Source organism: Symphalangus syndactylus, chromosome 15, assembly GCF_028878055.3.
Source record: "Symphalangus syndactylus isolate Jambi chromosome 15, NHGRI_mSymSyn1-v2.1_pri, whole genome shotgun sequence".
Taxonomy (NCBI): Eukaryota; Metazoa; Chordata; class Mammalia; order Primates; family Hylobatidae; genus Symphalangus; species Symphalangus syndactylus.
In genome coordinates this window covers 29282658-29298854 of record NC_072437.2, presented here as the reverse complement: position 1 = coordinate 29298854, position 16197 = coordinate 29282658, and the positions used below count along the sequence as shown (strand labels likewise).

The 16197-nt window shown below is 37.1% G+C and overlaps 1 protein-coding gene across 2 annotated transcripts in view; it reads left to right on the top strand.

Moving 5' to 3' along the window:
* The window catches only part of GPC5 (glypican 5), a 1476320-nt gene that overhangs the window by 961487 nt on the left and 498636 nt on the right, over positions 1-16197 (top strand). The window lies entirely within an intron of this gene.

Sequence of the window (16197 nt, the reverse complement as noted above, 5' to 3'; positions counted from 1 at the left end):
TGGGATTTCTGAGTTGAATGGTAGTTCTGTTTTTAAATCTTTGAGGAATTGCCACACTGCTTTCCACAATGGTTGAACTAATTCACACTCCCACCCCCACCAACAGAGTAAAAGTGTTCCTTTTTCTCTGCAACCTCACTAGCATCTGTTACTTTTTGACTTTTTAAGAATAGCCATTGTCACTGGTGTGAGATGGTATTTCATTGTGGTTTTTACTTGCATTTCTCTAATAATCAGTAATATTGAGCATTTTTTCATATGTTTCATATCTCTTTACTCACAAATATAAGAATATTTGCTGTTAGAAGGAGCCAAGCCACATCTTGAGTGCTTTGCCTCTTGGAAATTTCTTTTGCCAGATACCCTAAATCATCTCTCTGAAGTTCAAAATGCCACAGATCTCTAGAGCAGGGACACAATGCCACCAGTCTCTTTGCTAAAGCATAGCAAGAATGACCTTTACTCCAGTTCCCAGTAAGTTCCTCATCTCCATCTGAGACTACCTCACCCTGGACTTTACTGTCCATATTACTATCAGCATTTTGGTCACAACAATTTAACAAATCCTAGGAATTTCCAAACTTTCCTTCATCTTCCTGTCTTCTTCTGAGTCCTTCAAACTTTTCCAACCTCTGCCCATTACCCAGTTCCAAACCTGCATCCACATTTTCAGGTATCTTTATAGAAATGCCCCACTCCCAGTACCAATGTTCTGTATTACTTCATTATCGCATTACTATAAAGAACTACATAAGACTGGGTAATTTATAAAGAAAAATCTTTAATTGGCTCATGGTTCTGTAGGCTGCACAGGAAACATGGCTGGGGAGGCACTGGGAAACTTACAATCATGGCAGAAAACAAAGAGGAAGGAGGCACATCTTACATGGCTGAAGCAGGAAGAGAGGGCGGAGGTGCCACAACACTTTTAAACAGCCAGATCTTGTGAGAACTCATTCACTATCATGAGATGACATGTGGCCACTGTCATATAGGTGGTCTGTTGTTGACCAAAACATTGCATGTGGCACATGATTGTAGATATTACAAAAGACAACAAGTAAAGCTTTGAGATTATTCATTAAAAATAACATTTGTAGCAGCAAGATTCTCTGTATTCTAATTCTGGTCTTGCCTGGTTCTCTCGTTTATTCTCCCCACTATGATCTGAGAGATTTTCCAATTTAAAAAAATTTTTGTTTTCCACTTGCTTAGCAACTCAGTACTAGGAGGAATGGATCCCTCATACATAACTTTGATAAGGGCAAACACAACTAATGGCAACCTACAGTAACCTTAGCATTATTGCATGATTAAGAAGTTTATTTTTCTGAAATTCTTTACATCTTGAGTGCACTAGTAGATGTTAAAACATCTTTTTTTAAGGGTAACTCTGATTTCTTTGTTTTTAAAAATGTATTGTCTGAACAGATATTCTCAGATTTGGGTGTTATATTCTGACATTTCAATTTAAAGTTAAGGCCACCAGCATTTACAGCTACTGCTGTTTCATTAAATATTTGTCAGAGAAAAAGGCAGAGGATTACTTTCCTTCATATGCCTAGTAAATTCATCGCTACACTTAAGAAAAAATGTCACTTCAACATCAATACAAATTTCATTTTTTGATTGAAACTCTGATAGTGTTATTCAGACATTGGCATTAACACTTCAAGACTAGTGCACATATCATACATATGAATACAATTTTCGTATTTGAAAAGTAAGATAGGGGATTTTGGGATTGACCTATTGCAAAAATATTTAATTTGCAGTTTACTTGATGTACTTTCAGCATTATTGTTACCTAGGTTTATTTTTCTTCAAAGCATAGTTTGAACTTCTCCAGACTGAATTCTTATTTTATACCTATTTCAGACAGGACAGTTATATTGACAATCTATTCAATTTGTTACTACACGTCAAAGTCTGCACCCATAAGGAACACCAAGAAACAACTAAATTCAAAATGGAAAATGGGAAAATCACATTAATAAAAAAATCCTCAGGCAGATAGCCGGTTATACTAAGCCATCTGCTTTTAAAACAGGGAGTGGCATTTTCATAGCCATGAGACTTCATTTATTTTACGTTCCATGTTGTTTTGTAAATGATCTTAATATCACATGCAAACAACATTTAATAAGCATGATGCTTTCCTTTAGAGTGATGTTCTAGATCTTAAATCATTTACACAGAAAAGCCTGTTGCCATAAAACTCCTCTATGAAGAATTTTCTTTGTGATGGATTTGCTTACCAATATCTTCAACAACAAAAGCATTTTGTTACTTTAGCTTTTGTCTGTCCAAACTATTGCCACTTTTTACCTGTTTCATATTATCAGTGATGTAAGAGTGAGACTGGTAAGAGATATTTTGTACCCAATATATGACAAATTTAGTGATAATGCCATTTTTCTCTGCTGAAAATAATTTTACCATTTTTACCTTCATCCCCAAAGATCTAAAAACTCTAAATTTATATCTTTATCTAACTGTGTAAGTGGAATGATTTATCATGAAGAAGTAAAAGATTTAAAAACATATTTCCCATTCCCTCCCTCACTTCTAAGGCAATTTTGTGAAAAACACAATTTCTCTTGAGTGTTAGTGACCTGGAATGAAATATAAAAAACTGGAAGGTGTTGAGTTTTCCTCAGTACTGGAAATGAGGACAGTGCAGGTGGGTGGAGTTCCAAGATAGTCCTTCTTCTGAAGTTGATCAGTTACACTTGTAGAATGGTCAACAGTAAACCATTCAAATTACTAAAGTACAGACTTTTGTGTCTGTGTGTGTGGCGGGGGCAGGTGGTGAGGCAGTTTCACTCTGTCACACAGCCTGGAGTGCAGTGGCGTGATCTTGGCTCACTGCAACTTCCACCTCCCAGATTCAAGCAATTCTTCTGCCTCAGCCTCCCGAGTAGCTGGGATTATAAGTGCCCTCAACCACGCCCGGCTAATTTTTGTAGTTTTGGTAGAGACGGGGTTTCACCATGTAGGCCAGTCTGGTCTCGAACTCTTGACCTCAAGTGATCCGCCCACCTCGGCCTCCCAAAGTGCTGGAATTACAGGTGTGAGCCATCATGCCCAGCCCTAAAACCTTTTATTATCACCAATAAACTGGAGGCTATACTCCTAGCCTCAGAAATACAACTCTAAAGATTAAATAGGGCTGGGCGTGGTTGCTCACGCCTGTAATCCCAGCACTTTGGGAGGCTGAGGTGGACCGATCACTTGAGGTCAGGAGTTTAAGACCAGCCTGGCCGACATGGTGAAACCCTGTCTCTACTAAAAATACAAAAAATTAGCCTGGCATTGTGGCAGGCACCTGTAATCCTAGCTGCATAGGAGGCTGAGGCAGGAGAATCGCTTGAACCTAAGAGTTGGAGGTTGCAGTGAGCCAAGACCGCACCACTACATTCCAGCCTGACTGACAGAGCGAGACTGTCTCACAAAAAAAAAAAAAAAAAACCTGAAAGTTAAAATGTGGAAATGCTATTTTGAAATTTTGATCTGAATTACGAAATTTGTGATAGTAATTGAATAGTACGTGTGCAAAATACAGCTCAAACTGCTGTAAAAGAATGTATTAACTTTAGGTGCCTTTGAAGGCCTGGTATATGACTAAATAAGTTAACTGAAGCCAGGCATATGCATTTTTGTAGGAAGAAATCCCTTTGATTTTCTAGGGAGAAGGGTAGTTATTGGCTTTCTGTTATCATTTTTTAAGTATGAGAGGAAAATCTGTGAAGTGGTGCAGTCAAGCATGAGTCTATTGCATTTTCTCTCCAGCTGTATACTGTCTTACTGGTATTTGTCAAGGTAATGTTTGGATGTATTCATTCACAAAAGAAATTCGTTCACAATAACAAATAAGATGCAATCTCTATTCTCACAAAGATTTCAATTAGTAAAAAAGATATGACAGTTAAACATCAGCTGTGAATATGATATCATCAATGCACCTTTAGAGCTGTATTTAGTTTCTTTTTGTGTGTGTTGTGTTTTTGAGATGGAGTCTTTCTCTTTCACCCAGGCTGGAGTGCAGTGGTGTGATTTCAGTTCACCGCAATCTCTGCCTTCCAGTTTCAAACAATTCTCATGCATCTGCCTCCTGAGTAGCTGGGATTACATGTGTGTGCCACCATGCCTGGCTAATTTTTTTTGTAGAAATGGGGTTTTGCTATGTTGGCCAGGCTGGTCTTGAACTCCTGGCCTCAAGTGATCCTCCCACCGGGGCCTCCCAAATTGTGGGATTACAGATCTGAGCCACCACCTTCAGCCTAGAGCTGTTTTTAATGTTTTAGTGGTTGTTTTCTCTTTGGTATTCAATATAGTAAATTGAAGAGTATGCACTCAATAAGCAAAGCCTGAATGAATGATACAGTGGAGATGAATATTACAAACTATTGTAGGAAAACTACTTTATGAGGCTTGAACTATTGCTTGATGAATGTCAATGTAAATGAATAAGTGATGACAACAAATCTCATATCTTCCTATCATAAAAATCCTTGCAGGTCACTGCCTAATCACATACCATAACATTTCCTTTCCTTATCTTTGCCTGTGTTGTATTACATATAGTAACTGGAATTAATTTTTATAGTGTATTTTTTCAAGATACCAAAATAAGTCCTCTACCAAAGGCCAACAAGAATTTACTGTCTACTTTTAAATGTCAACTCTACAATTCTATTAAGGAAAGTCAACAAATAGTTAATAAACCTGTGTAGTATGGCGCTTATATATGATTCATCTCATTAGTGTTTATAGGCAGGTTTGCTTTTAAGATCGCTTTAGTAAATAAGTAAATATTCTCCTTAGATCGCTCCTTCTCTGTTAGAATCACTGAAACCATCTTTCAAGTCAAGGCTGATTAGTTTCTTAGAAAATTAATTTGATTAAAACAAACTCAGAAATACATACAAAAGATGAATAGGAAATATCTTGATGAAATACGCGGGAATATCTGCAAGGTCAGTGTTTCATGGACATTTATTTAGGAGAAGTCATTAAAAATGTGTTTTTTTCTAGTCCATTGTGACAGTATCTGGTTCTTAGGTGCGTGAGTTTTAGCAGGAGGATTGCATTATTCACGTGAGCCTTGACAGAAACTGCTTAATTTATTTTCCATAATGTGGTCAATAGATTTGTAGTTTCTGAACTGTAAAATCCACAGAGAATTAATACCTTGGAGTTATTGCTAGATGGGATAAGCAAGCCTATTATGTCAGCAAAATTGATGATTCCTTAATATGGGCTAAAACCTCCACCTACTTAATTTTCTCTAAAACCAAGACATTAGTGGTTTGCTTTAAAGATTCAAAGATACAAAGAAACAGAAAAAAAACAGCTTGACAATCATCTCTATCTAATATTCTGTTAAATGGAAAAAATATATGAAAAATTAACTCAGAGTCACTTCCAAATATGATTGAAAAAATAGTAAATTTTCCATTTACTAGGGATTTGTTTAGATGTTTTACTCTTTTAGAAGGCAACTACTGTACATAGTACATTGAGTGTATCATGACTATTTTTACCCAAAAGAGCTTAATTTTTTATAAGATATATTTTATATGATTAGTTTATTATATTTTGTTGGAAATTCATATTGTTTTCTTAAACACCAAAACTTATATTTCAGAACACATTTCTTTTGGTAAAGATCTTCTTGGCTGGGCACAGTGGGTGGCTCACACCTGTAATCCCAGCACTTTGGGAGGCTAAGGCGGGCAGATCACCTGAGGTCAGGAGTTCGAGACCAGCCTGGCCAACATGGTGAAACTCCGTCTCTGCTAAATATAAAAAAATTAGCCGGGTGTGGTGATAAGCACCTGCAGTCACAGCTACTTGGGAGGCTGAGGCAGGGATAATTGCTTGAACCCAGGAGGCAGAGGTTGCAGTGAGCTGAGATCATGCCACTCTACTCCAGCCTGGGCGACAGAGTGAGACACCATGTCCAAAACCAAAACAAAACAAAAGATCTTGTTTTTCATCACCAAAAACTGTTTAGCATTTTATTTCTTTGCATTTAGTATGTTATTTCATTATTTGTGAACTAAATGTGGTAGGCAGGATTTTGGCTTCCATATTCTTTATCCTCTGGTGTTATATCTGTGGATGATACATTACATGGCAAAGGGATTTTAAGAAATTATGGTGATATCTTAGAATGATTATCCTGGATTATCTGGTGGGCCCAGTGTAATCATACGGGCTTATAAAATAGAAGAAGAAAGCAGCAGTATGCTTTCAGAGTATCAAAAATATGGGTGTATTAGTCTGTTCTCACACTACTTATAAAGACATACCCAAGACTGGATAATTTATAAAGGACCGAGGTTTAATTGACTCACAGTTTTGCATAGCTGGGAAGGACTCAGGAAACTTACGATCATGGTGGAAGGTGAGAGAGGCAAGGCACCTTCTTCACAAGGCAGCACGAAGGAGAAGTACTGAGTGAAGGGGGAAGATCCCCTTATAAAACCTTCAGATCTGGTGAAAACTCACTCATTATCACGAGAATAGCATGGGAGAAAATGCCCCCATGATTCAATTACTTACACTTGGTCTCTCCCTAAACACATAGGGATTACAGTTCAAGATGAGGTTTAGGTGGGGACAAAAATCCTAACCATATCAATGGATGTCAGAAAGATGTAATAGAAGAAATAGCAGCAGGGTCTCAAAGAATAAGAGAGACTCAATCTGCCATTGCTGGCTTTGAAGATAAAGGAAGGAGCTTGGGACGGGAATGCGGATGACCTCTAGAAATGGAGAATGGCCCTCAGGTGACAGCCAGCAAGAAAATGGTGACCGCAGTCCTACAATCACAAGGAGCTTCCTTCTGCCAGCAATCTGAATGAACAAGAAGGAAATCCTCCCCTAGGTTCTCCAGAGAGGAACACAGCCCTGCCAACACTGAGTTCAGCCTTGCGACGCTCTAGGCAGAGCACCTAGCAGAGGCCTCTGTACTTGTGACCTACCAAATCTATGAGATGATCATTTGTTTTAAGAGGCTAAATTTTTGGTAATTTGTTACAGCAGCAGTAGAATACTGTTACAGTGGCCTTCAATTTTTTTAAGACCCTAGATTGCAAACTTTTAGCAAAAAGTTTATCCTCTGTGAAATAGAATATTATATAATTTTTAAAATGTGAAAATCTGATAGATTATTTCAGGATATTACAAATATCTATAAACAAACTTCATCTTCCAAAAACATTACTAATTTTAACCAAGCTTTTAATACTTTCTTTTTATGATATCAGTAACACTCCTCTCAATTAAATAGAATTATTTTGAGTCAAACTACTGTTTGTTGTGATATTTGAAAATTATAATATAGATCAGATAATTTATTTTTTATTCGTTGGATTCCACTTCCCTTTACTGAAAGTACTTGAGGTGGGAGTAAATCCACTAAATGCCACATGCCAAATATGTGACCACAACCTTGACTTTGTTATATTTCTGTCCTATTTTTCTGTGGATGATCTTTGCTTGTGTTGAGGCCAATTGTATTGGGAGACAGAGAAACTAAAAAGGAGAAACATTGTTTGAGTACTGTGGGCTCAAGTAATTACTCTCAGGCTTAAAGATCACTTCAGTCATTGTTAAGAAAAGCTATCTGAACTAGGTGAACTCCATGAACATTTTCAGTTACTATTTTTGTGCCTGTATTATGTTATAGAACAGGGAAATAACTCCATCATTACATGTTGTCTGCTCCTTGTTTTAGTTTGTAGATAATATCTGATATAAATTATAACACTTTGGAATTATTTGGACGCCGAATATTTACACTTTATTTTACAATGTAACTAGTAAATAGTAATTGGTTTTAAATATAGGGTAGCTGTTTAAGTATGTATATTATTTTGTTCCCATTTCTGAAGCTAATAGATTACATGTGAGTAATTCCTTAATATAGATTTCTCCAGGCTTCACAAAGTACAGGTGTCAACACAATTGGCTAGGTCAACACATGAATATCTAGAACACATTCTAGTTTTACTATGTTAAAGCACATATATAACTAGTGTGAAAAATGATTTCAGGAAAAAATAGAAAAATGGATAGTATATGTTATGCTAATGTGAACTGCTTTTAATATTCTGTTGCAGATTTCTATGTGATTGATACCAATATTTCTCCATAAACTATAGATTCATGTTCTTTCTGTAGAAATGCTAGCCATTGTCCACTGAACCAACTGAAGCCAATAAATCCTGCCAACAGCTAGTCTCTATCTCTGCTATCCTACAATGATTCTAAGTTCTCACATGAGAAGCCCAGGGAGAACTCCTGGGTCTTTCAGTCCAAACTTCTTAGGAAGCTTCATCTTTGTATTTTGTTTTCTGGTAGATGCTTTATTCATATTCTTTGATTATAAATCGCTGTCTACCTTCCAGGCATTCATATCCCTGATAATATTCTGTTGTTGAACATATCTCATGGAAAAATTCTTTTACAGCAGAGCACGAAGATTATAAAAGTGAAATTGTGTATATCACAACATCCATATGAATGAAAATTTCAATATAGATTAATCGTAATCAGCTCCAGCTAGTTTCATTTCACTCTTTCTAAAAGGGACAAATTCTGCCACAACTAGCCAAGGTCACAGTAATGTCCTTTCATCTGATTAACAGTGTAGGAAGGAGAATGGTTAGTTTCACAAAACTGATAAATAATTCATAATAATGATTGGTATAATGTTGCTGAATGTAGTTACTAAAATGCCATTCACATTTTCTTGGAATTATTCAATAATTCTATTAATATTATAGCATACTACTTTGACCTTGAGTTGTCATATCCTACAAATGAAACAAAACCTGAGCTTTAATATGAATTTTATTTTATTAACTCTCCACAACTATGGAATTGAACTTGATAAATTCTTCCTTTAGCTAAAAGAAACCATAGTATAGATTCAAACCTTATTTAAAAATCACACTGCTATAAACCAGTAGAAAGTTTCAGAAATAGGGTAACATTTATGAGTTCAGATTCCTTATTAACTGAATATATCACACCTCGAATTGGATGAGATTTAATAAAATGAGCTCTTACCCTTGGTATGCCTATTCCATAGCTGGGAGAAGTAATGGGAAGCTCTGATTTCTAGTATCTACTGATTTCTGTAATGTAAATACTTCCAAAGTGACTGATTTCAAACTATCAACATGATGTCACTGAACTCCTAGTTAATAAGATATATGCACAATTGGCTCTTACTACCTAGTAGGAGCTTCCTCCTGGATAAAAAATAAAATGGATTGTTGATTTTCTTGCAATAGCAAGAATCTGTTTAGGAAGATTCTGTGGGAGGGCAGCCTTAAATAGTTGCTTTCCCTTAGAATATTATGTCCAGATTTAAGGATATAATACATGAGTTCCTTGCAGTGTTTTGACATGTCTGCCTGTAGCAGGGCAATGCCTATTACCAGCTAAAATCCCAAAGCATGAGTATTTTACTTACAAGATCAAAGATGGATAATTAATGTGTTCCCTAGAGGGTGGGTTATATGGTCCTAAAGACTAGTGGTAGTATCTTTGGCTAAGGGAGAATCTTCGAAAGTTTTGTAAATTTTAAGCTGAAGACATTGTCTTCATTACAAATTTTACAGAAGATTATGGGTGATAAGGAAATGTCATTTCGAGTAATGTCTTACGGTCTCATCGATTTTTTTTTTTAGAGTTCCTTTATAGGTAGTTCTTTTTTATTTTTTATTTTTTTATTATACTTTAAGTTCTAGGGTACACGTGCACAACGTGCAGGTTTGTTACATATGTATACATGCGCCATGTTGATGTGCTGCACCCATCAACTCATCATTTACATTAGTTATATCTCCTAATGCTATCCCTCCCCGCTCTCCCCACCCCATGACAGGCCTCAGTGTGTGATGTTCCCCTTCCTGTGTCCAAGTGTTCTCATTGTTCGTGTTCTCACTCATAGGTGGGAATTGAACATAGATTTTTTTTTAAGGTGACTTCCTTGGTGTGTGCCTTAGTCACTTGATATGAAAGTTGAAATATTCTAGCTTGGAAACAAAATTAAGCAGCATGTTGGCAACTGTAAAGGCTGTAGCCTTTCAGTAAAGAAATGCTTCAACTCATCTTAAAAATAGACATACAATAAGTAAAACCTCATGGAGAATAGAAGCTGGATAAAATCCATCTGAAGGTGTTCAAAGTGCCCCAGCAGGCTTTGGTTTCTCGCTGTATCAATCTTAGCTCAACCAGAGAAATAGGCCTGTATATGATATATATTAGATTTGCTGAAAGGAATTGGCTTACTCAATTGTGGATTCTGGAGAGGCAATCTGAAATCTATAGGGCAGGCTGTCAAAAACGGAAGGCTTGGACTCTCAAGCACAGGCTGAAGCTGCTGTTCATAAGCAGAATTTTGTCTTCTTTCTGCTGTTAAAAAGCCATTCAAATACTTGAATCAGACCCACTGAGATAATTTAGTATAGTCAACTGATTATGGCATTTAATCACATCTGCAAAATACCTCTGCAGAAATACCTAGGTTAGAATTTGATTGACTACCTGAGAAAGGTAACCTAGCCAAGTGTTACATAAAAAATACCATCAATTGCCAAGTCTTCCTATTATAGTTTTTTTGCAGAGCTATGTTGATGGGAGACACATTATTGGAAAATTACCTCACATGTCTTTTTAAAGTTGATTTAAAATAGTAACCGATTTTAGTGTGTACTATGATGAGTAGTTTCATTGAGAAATTTTGATAATACCCATTTGAAATCATCTGGTGCCAGTCGGGCTCTGCCTATGGAGTACTAGAGTTGAGCTGAATGAAGGACACAACCATATAATTTCCATTCATCCTTTTCAGAATCTGGGGCTAAACTTTGATATTTTAAAATAGCATCTTTGATTTCTTCAGAGATTTATTCTTTGAGGATTTAGTTGAGGTTTGTGAGGTTGGCTAAACTGTTTTGCATAATTATCTAGTGGAGCATATTCTTTAGCTTTCATGTCATCAATTTTTGCATGGGCTTCTCATCTGTAGGAGGTAGGGGTGCATGTAAAGATAACTTGTCACCTTTTGAATGGGGATTTCAGCAGAAGTGAGAGAATCACTTTGTTTCCAAAGCATCCCACATTCATGTACTACTCCGGAAGCATGCCTAGTGTCTGCATAGAGGTTTATTTTCTGGTCTTAGATTGTTGATGAGCTCTATTAAGTGCAGTAAGTTCCTCTATCTGGGCTAATTTTACCTCAAGTAGAAAACTATATTCTAAAGGAGAGTTTAAGTTAATGACAGTATATTGTGTTAATAAGTTTCAGTTTTGAGGTTGGATCCAAAAATGGGGTTCCCAATAGGATTTCTGATAAACCTGGGCAAGGTACAGAAACTTCCCTGACTGGGCTGGGCACAGTGGCTCACGCCTGTAATCCCAGCATTTTAGGAGGCCAAGGTGGGCGGATCACGAGGTCAGGAGTTTGAGACCAGCCTGGCCAGCATGGTGAAACCATGCCTCTACTAAAAACACAAAAAATTAGCTGGGCATGGTGGCGCATGCCTGTAATCCCAGCTATTCAGGAGGCTGAGGCAGGAGAGTCACTTGAACCCAGGAGGCGGAGGTTGCAGTGAGCTGATATCGTGCTACTGCACTCCAGCCTGGATGACAGAGCATGACTCCATCTCAAATAAAAAACAAAAACAAGAACAACAACAAAAAAAGAAACTTCCCTGACTGAAGTAAAACAGTCATGTGGTAAATTTTTCTTTATCTTTCAAACCTTAGTTCCTGAATCAATGCCACCATGACATCTTTCTAAAGGCCTCCAAATGGAATGAATCACTCAATGCTACCATCATATTTTGCCTATGCTTGCAGTGCTATAGTTTTCACTATGAAGTTTCATTACACTTTGCATGCCTGTGTTCCCTACTATGAGAGAACTGTGAGCCCCTTGAGGACAGCACAAGATTAGTACACTGTTTAGTAAGTGTATATTGAATTACATTTAAATTAGCACAGTATTCTAAGGATTGCTGAGGATTGTTGGCTAGGATTGGCAGGCCTAGATTCACTGTATACATGAGGCATACATTTCAAATATTAAATGATATGGAAGTGAAGGAATAAATTAAGTATCTCTGTGATATAATATGGAAGTTTTAACAAGAAAAGTTTAGTAATAATTTATTTTCAGTTGTTCAGCTTTTCCAGCTTGGAATGCATCGAGCAAGGATTTATGAGCACCTAATATATGTAAGGCCTGCACCAACTGCTAGAATATGCCAGCCTAAGCAAAAGCATACTAACTTATGAAAAATTCTTATGTCCTTATCTGGATTTTCTACAGCCATATATCACACATTATTTGTTTACTCTAACTTAATAATAGATTGTCTTTGATTAATAATGCTTTTCGTTTGTTTTCTTTTGATGATTAATAACTCTTGATGCTCAAGGAAAACATTAAATGGCCAACCAAGACTCAGGTTTGGACAATTCATTTTTCTATGGGTCATAAGGATTGTATGTGTATATACCTGTGAATATACACATATATTCACATGTATATGTATGCACAGAAAATTTGTCTTGGAAATTAGGTATAAAATAGTTTACTTTCTTGTATCCTGAATATGAGCTGTAAATTTTATTTCTAATGATTTAGAGGTTGAATCTCTGCCATGTAGAAGTTTATTTTCTCATATATTCTCTCTTTTTCTCTTTACCATATCTTTTTCTCTTTCTAATGTTTTATTCTCAGGCATATTTCCTTACAGTTGGAAAATATAGCCACCAGATGGCCACTAGAGCTCTAGGCTTAAATCACTGTCATGTGAAGGGATCCAACTCAAAGAAAATGCCACTTTCCTGCTAGTCCTGTCAGTCCCAGAGCCTGCCCTGCCCTTAACAAATGACAGTTACCAGAGTACTCTTGATAATAAATGTGAAATTAAGGGGTGGGGATTAATAACCAACTAAAACATATTAAGAATGACAATGAGATGATTGTATTATACAAAGGAGTCCACTACAAAAACCATGAGTGTTCATCATTTCATCATGAAAAGGAGGTTGGAATTACTCTTCACATATCCTTAGCTTCCCTTAACCCATTATTAAAGAAAACAAATATACTTTTTAAACCAGTTATTTCCAGTCTTTAGCCCAACTTGAGGTTATAAATTGGATATGTGACACACTGTTTTGTCTTGAGATTATGATTAATGATGTAATCAGAATGGCATGGACTTTGGAGCCAGGGAGACCTTTATTCAAAAGCATGATAGAACTTTTCTTAGTACCATGACCTAATTTTATCATCTGTAAAACTAAAACTTAATGAGACCTTTTCATAGGGTTTTAATGATATATGAAATGGAAACTATGACTCCATCATTGCGTTCATTACAATTAAAACATAATTATCTATGTGTATGTTTTTACCTCTATATTGTAAGCACCTTAAGCATAACGATATTTTTCCCCAAGTGTATAATATAGTTTCTGGCATAGAGTACATGAGAAAAAAATGATGGATATTCCTTACCTTGCTCTGACTTCTTAAAGGTTTTTACTTGATGAAGGACTCTGACTTTCTGCAGTGCCATATAATAGAACTGCCAGTCTCTAATCATATATATCAGCCTTGTGTCTGAAGAACATCAGCCACATGATATGCAGTTAACAGAGATTACATAATAAATGTATAAAGGTGGGGTGCTAGCACCTCAGTGTTTTAAATGAGGTAGCCCAGTTTTGAAGCTCAGTGATATTGAATAACTGGTCAAAGATTACTTGTGAAACCAGTTTATTAATTTGGTGGGGCTCAGACATAACTCATTTATTTCTGCAGGCAATATTTGCAGAGACATTCTGTTGAAACTCCCTTTCCCACACATTGATGTAAGTGAGGCAGAGATATTTTGGTTTTCTAGTCAAGTTCATTTTGGTTAAGTTAATCAATGTCCCTTCTAAATCAGAGCTTATATTCTTCCCTCTCTCCGATGCCAGCCAGGCCCCAGCTTGAGAGACCTGAAATGCAGAGGAGCTGCGCTTTTTTATTTTTCTTACCCCTCTTCTCTGGTCCTGATTCCTCCATTGTTGGGGCAAAAAGGAGGGATTAGAGAAAAGGGGCAAAAGCCATTTGCACAATTAGCACTATTAGTTCTCTCTCTGTCCTCTGCATGTTAGTTCCTCTCTCTGTCCTCTGCATATTAGTTACTCTCTGTTTCCTCTGCATAGTTCTTCCCTGTGCCGCCCGCATATTAGTTCCTCTCTGTGCCCCCTGCATATTAATTCATCTCGCTGTCCTCTGCATGTTAGTTCCTCTCTCTGTCCTCTGCATATTAGTTCCTCTCTGTGTCCTTTGCATAGTTCTTCCCTGTGCCCCCTGCATATTAGTTCCTCTCTGTGCCCCCTGTCTATTAGTTCCTCGCTGTGCCCTCTGCGTATTAGTTCCTCTCTATGCCCTCTGCAAATTAGCACTATTAGTTCCTCTCTGTGTCCTCAAATGTTGCCTCTCTCACTTACACATGGCTCACAGCAAAGATCCTCTCTGGCTTGGTATTTTCTTGTTTTGCCGCTTCTTGTCATTCAGCTAGTGGATACCTATTTTGGCAGCCCGTCACATGATTAGTAGCAAGTACTATTAGTTTGGGTACCAGAAAGATGGCTCAATCCTGGTTATTGTCAACAGTGTTCACTTTACCCATCCAAGGGTCACTCACCCTTCCCATGTCACTTAATGGCAAAAACCACAATTACTTTTATGCCAACCTAATATTATTGTGCAGGCTGCTTTGATGCAAAGCTACCTTCAGCCTGCCTTTTTAATCTAATTAATTCCTTCTTAGCTTGGCAGAGTACAAAGAATTAGCAAGGCTACTGCATAAGCAGACTTCCAATAGGCAAGTGAGATATTGGTGCTCTTTTCTCCAGCAGCCCTCTTTCCAGGAAATGATGCTGTTGGTGTGCCCTCTTCACTTCGCTTGGCCTCTTGGAGAGGCAACCCTCTCCATCCCCAAATAATCCCTCGGTGAGAAGTTACATTCCTGAAAACTCATCAAATTTCCTTTCTCCTCATAGCTCTGCTCATGTAGACTGAAGAAGTGTTGTCTGCTGCTGGTAACAGGGCCAGCTCTGCCAACTTAGCAGGTTTTGTGGAGATGGGTCTGATAGTTCCTTAATGCTCTTTAGAATGCAAGCATACCTAAGGATTTCACTTTTGAGACTTCATCCCCTTTCTATGACCACATGAAAACTTCCTTTTGACATTCTATTACAGAATATGGCACCCTTGTTTAAATAGTAAGCTTTTTAAGTCCATTCTTACAGAAAAAATTAAATATTTTAATGTGAACACAGTGTTACTAGAGTAAATCAATGTAGGGCTAGTGAGGAAACATTCAAAATATCAGTTTCTTCCTGGTCTGAGCATTGTACCTTAAACTTTGTCTTTCTCTGTTCATAACAAAGTTTCACAGAATGTTACAGGAGGTCTAGGGTCTGCCATATACTAACTGCTTCTAGGTTTGCAAACTAAGTTTGTTCTCAGGTGCTCGATTTCCTGCATTGATAGTGACATTGGTTGTATCTTTCCTACCTGGCAGTGATGTTAAATGGATAGATGAACATTAGAAACGTCTGATTTGTATTTCCCTGATCATTAGTGCTGATGATAAGAAAAATGCAAATCAAAACCACAATGCAATACCACCTGTCTTCTGCAAGATTGGCCATAATCAAAATATCAGAAAACAGTAGATGTTGGCGTGGATGCAGTGAACAGCGTACACTTCTACACTGCTTGTGAGAATGTAAACTAGTACAACCACTATGGGAAACAACGTGGAGATTCCTTAAAGAACTAAAAGTAGAACTACCATTTGATCCAGCAATCCCACTACTGGGTATCTACCCAGAGGAAAAGAAGACATGATTAGAAAATGACACTTGCATATGCATATTTATAGCAGCACAATTCACAATTGCAAAATCGCGGAACCAACCCAAATGCCCATCAATCAACGAGTGGATAAAGAAACTGTGATATAGATAGATAGATAGATAGATAGATAGATAGATAGATAGATAGATAGATATTTCATACATAATCATATATAATATATGATATATATATATATTATCTAGCTATCTATCCGATAGAGTACCATGGAGCCATAAGAA